Raw genomic sequence first — 5036 nt, forward strand, 5'->3', positions numbered from 1 at the left:
TCCTCATATCCTGTTCTCAAAGTAAATTTCTGGTCTCTCGGAGGACCCCTCTGTTGTGGGGTTGCTGAAGGTCGAAGACCAACAAGTGCAGGAAAGAAATTAACTTTTTTTTTTTCAAAGGCAATCAGCAAATTGTAAACAAAAGTCTAGAGTGCACAATAAGTCTTCTTAAAAGTAATTAGTTACTCACAGTAGTTCTTGAAACCATCACATTTCTATCACTGGTCTTCTGGCTTTAAAGAAACAGCTGCTGGCAGTTACGTTATGAGCATAATCACAGAACTAAAGGAGGTTCTAAAAAATTCGGGTAGCTAAGAACATGAGTAAAAGTCGCAGTATTAGGTGCATACTGTATTTTATGTTCTCATACATATTTCATAAACTGCCCTTGTATGTCTTCACCTGGCCATCTGGTACAACTCTGAATATGAAAGGACATTACTGGTCAATTTAAAGATACATGTAATGTAACAGATGGATTGTAGCAGCTTCAGAGCAGTAAGTTCTACTTGTAAGCATGTGAGTCCAATCAATGGATACTCATTTGTAGTAACAAGTTTTCAAAGATGAATGCATCATTTCTTTTGTTAAAATGAGCAAAAGATTAAAAGTAAATTTTGGATAATCTCTCTTCAAAATGTGGTTTATAAAACAGGCTGCTTTTTGTTTTATACAACTTACAGGAACAAAAAAACTGGGAGACTTTATGCTTTAAATTTTTTTTAATGTGGTCCTGGCTTAGAAATAGTTTACAATTAGTCTTAGAAAGCAATCTCAAGCTAATGTTAATACCTAAACACAATTTTATGATGTAGCTTTGAGAGTAAGAGTCTGCAGTGGAAGTTCTGACTGATGAATCTATAACTGAAGCAGCATTAGCAGAATTGTATTTTGAGGTTTTTATAAATGGAGTTGAAAAAAACAGGTGAAAAATCAGTAAGTCTTCTCAATTTACAAGGTTGTCGTACCAGCAAAAAGTGTTTCATTTAAAAGCACTCTGTATCATTGCAAAAGAGTACATTATGTGATGTACCCAGAGTTTATGTAACGTGATCCTTTGGCAAAGATTAAACTTACTGAGCTTTCAAGCCACAAAATGATGGAAAAAATCTGCTGTCTTTCCAATGTCAAAGCAATTGTTGAATGTTTGCTGTGAAACCAGTACAAACTGGACATAATTTCCTGAATTCTGAAGACTTAATATGTATTATTTTTAACTTCAAATGCATCATTTCTCTATTACAGCAATGTTTCAAAGTAACATCAGTGGCTACACACTAGTTTCTATGTTCAGTTTAAAGGGAAATGTTTTTAGTATGAAAGTGGTGATAAGGGAATCACTGCTGTAATATTTATGCTACAGACACAGACACTCCTTATTTTTGAGCTTCCAGGAAATTTATGGTGCTGACTTCATGTTTCAGTTTTGTTGTGTTTTCACCAAAAAGATTAATTCTTTGTGGGAGTTTATATACAAAATTTCTAGCAATAAACAGCTTGTATTTCTTAATCTGTTCCACTGATTACTTCTAATTTGTGAGATAATTAAATATTTTGGTTATCCTTTTCTTCGGGGTTTGGCTAGTTTTGAAAATCTAGCAAAATCACATATTAGCAAACTCACTGAACTTTTAACTCACTTTCAGTATTACCAGCAGAATACAAAAACTACAGAGTTGTTTTAAAAAGATTGTTTCAGAAATTTCCAATTAGGAAAAAAACCCACCTTTTTTTTTTAATGTCACAAAGAGAGAACTGTACTGGGATTCATGAACATTGGAGCGTGGATTCTGAGTATAAATGACCCCTGAGGTAGGCAGTGTTGGTTTTTTAGTTTTGGGCTTTATTCTCTAGGTAATTAATAGAATCATAGAATCATTTAGCTTGGAAAAGACCTGTAAGATCATCGAGTCCAATCATAAACTGAACACTGCCAAATCCCACCACTAAACCATGTCTGTAAGCACTGCGTCTTTTAAATACCTCCAGGGATGGTGACTCAACCACTTCCCTGGGCAGCCTGTTCCAATGCTCGACAACCCTTTTGGTGAAGAAATTTTTCCTCATGTCCAATCTAAACCTCCCCTGGCACAACTTGAGGCTGTTTCCTCTTGTCCTAAAAAAAAACGCCGAGAGTGTTATAGAGAGCAATAAGGGCTCCCCCAAGCCTCCTTTTCTCCAGGCTAAACAACCCCAGTTGCCTCAGCCGCTCCTCATGACACTTGTGCTCTAGACCCTTCACCAGCTTCGTTGCCCTTTGTTGGACATGCTCCAGCACCTCAATGTCCTTCTTGTAGTGAGGGGCCCAAAACTGAACACAGTATTCGAGGTGCGGCCTCACCGGTGCCGAGTACAGAGGGACAATCGCTTCCCTATTCCCGCTGGCCACGCTATTTCTGATACAAAGATGAAGACCTCCTTCCAGATGACTTTGCGTGCCCCAGAGCACAACTTCCCCATGTTACAACAGCTCCCGCCACGCAAAGGCCGCCCATGGCGGTGCGCGCATGCCCTGTGCTGTGGGCCAAAGCACCGTAGCAGCCTGCCCTCTCAGGGTGCCGTGTACCAGCAAGGCCCAGCCTTGGTTAGTGTCCGATTTCCCCCGTGCTCCCCACCAGCACCCACAGCATTGGCGCTCTGCCATCAATGCCCTGCCTGCTTCCTCCTGCCCTTGCCTCCCACCACCTCCCAGGACAACACATGCTCCATCCGCACACCCAGGTGCAGGGTCTTGCCCCAGCCCCTCAGAGGGGACGAAGGAAACCCGTCTGCCACCTTGGCTGGGCAGAAAGACCTCCTCACACCTCCGCCCACCCCACCCCACCCCAAGGAGGTGGAGGATGCGTCTCCCAGTCTCCAGGCCAGCACCAGAGGTGCTGACACTGCAGAGCATGATGCCGGTGGGACAAAAAGGAGGTGGTAGGGTGGCCCTACACCCACTAGCACCCGTCCAGCCAGTTTCCACATGATGTGCGAGGAGGCTTTAGAAGGAGGACAACGAAATCCAGGGCAAGAGAGGAGGGGGAAAAACCCAAAACGGACAGAGGCAAAAGGGTGTCCCCAGGCAGTCTCCCATGCTGGTACTACGTGGGCCTGCCCCTGCTTAGCTTTTGAGACTGGACATGTTAAGGGCAGCGTGGCTGTGCAGCCTGTCCCCTGCCAGCACTGGTGCCAGTGCTGGCCTAAGTCCCCCCATGCCACCCTGGCCCCGCTTTCCCCACTACCAGCTTTCCCCCATGGCCCGGGGCGTAGGTGAGGCCTTCTTCAGCCAACCAAAAGAAGCCTCCCATCCACAGCCTCTTGCAGGCTTGAATTGCCCCACTATCTGCTGCAGTGATACAAACCACAGCTGTCGAGCAATCCAGGAGATTTTTGGAGAGCGCTGATGATAACTCTGACACAGCTGATTGAGCAAGCAATGCACCCTCCTGGCAAAGAAGGCCAGCAGTCCCCTGGGTTACATTAGGAAAGGCATTGCCAGTAGGTTGAGGAAGGTGATCCTTCTCCTCTACTCAGACCTGGTGAGAGACACCTGAAGTGCTTGGTCCAGTTCTGGGCTCCCCAGTGCAAGAAAGGTATGGACATCCTGGATCAAGTCAAGTGAAGGGTCATGAGGGTGACTATGGGACTAGAGCATCAAGGAGCAGGTGACAGAGCTGGGACTGTTCAGCCTTGAGAAGGCTCAGGGTGATCTTATCAATGTGTATAGATACCTGATGGAAGTAGTGGTGCCCACTGATGGGACAAGAGGCGATGGGCACAAACTGATAATAATAACAAAACCCAGGGTATAAGTAAGTTTTGGGTTTATTTATTTAAGTTTATTTTTCTGTTTTGAACCAGAGCATAGGTAAGTGATGGAAGGAAGGGTCTATGCAGTTCCTAACTGATCTGTGTTTATGATGCAAGTCTCAATTCTTTGGGTTCTTTTGAGCAACTTTAATGTCATATCTTGGGGGAACACGTCAGTGGTAGAATCTAGTATTTTCGTCACCTGGCTTTCTGCTAGAATACTAAAGAGATGTTAGTCAACAGACTTGAATGATTTGGACAAAAGTGAATGCATTCCTATTTCTGATTTTTCATTTTCTGACATGTAATTTTCTAAGAAGGTGGACTTTCCTTTCTGTAGCAAGTGAGTGGAGGAATATGCTAGATCATATAAGACTCATGGATGGTATTACTGCATGAATAGTTTGGGCATTTGCCATGGTTTTCTTCACACCCTCCAAATTAGGCCTGGCTTTTCAGTCCATTGAAGAGTAGACTGAGCACAGGCTTTGCCTGGTGGTTGTCAAGGATTTCTTGATTTTTCTTCCTGTCTTTTTTCAAATTGCCTGAATTATATACATCTGGTCTTGGATCTAACTTGGTCTATCTTTCATTTCTGTAATAAAAGCCTGTCTTCAATGCAATAAGCTGTGAAACGGAATGTGTAGGTAGTAACGTCTCTTTTTTTTTTTTTTTTCATTTTCTCTTGCAAATGCATTGATGTTTTCAGCTAGCACTCTAGCAATTTTATTAACCTCTGCATTTTAATTTATAATAACTGTAGCAAGAATATTCTAATTTCTTATTTACTTTTTTCCCTTGATTTTGTAGCATTAGCGAATTTGTTAAGCTTGCTAATAAATAAGTTATAATACATTAGTGTTTCTTTGGTATTACTGTTTGACTGCTGCGTGTGTGTACACACGTGTGCCATGGACCTGTGACTTTGTTTTGATACTACATGAGAGAATAAATAGAGAAGTCTTTTGTAGTACCGAGAAAAATTTACAGGAGTTAATTCACAAGGTCTTCATAAGGCTGGTGCAGCAGCATCTGCACAGCTGAGTTAGTGCAGACACAACTCTGCTCAGATTTTGTTTCTTTTGAAGCAAATAGAATAGGAGAGGAGCTAAGTGAATTACTTGGCCTCTCTGTTGCTTCTGTTGCAACAGAAAACGCCCAAAAGCATTGACAACAGTGGCAGCCAATTGTTCAGTCACAGTAATTTGGGACTGGTTGTAGGCTCTTGGTTTTTATTAGTTTTG

The sequence above is a fragment of the Pygoscelis adeliae genome, unplaced genomic scaffold (assembly GCF_000699105.1).
Source record: "Pygoscelis adeliae isolate BGI_AS28 unplaced genomic scaffold, ASM69910v1 Scaffold83, whole genome shotgun sequence".
NCBI classification, from domain to species: domain Eukaryota; kingdom Metazoa; phylum Chordata; class Aves; order Sphenisciformes; family Spheniscidae; genus Pygoscelis; species Pygoscelis adeliae.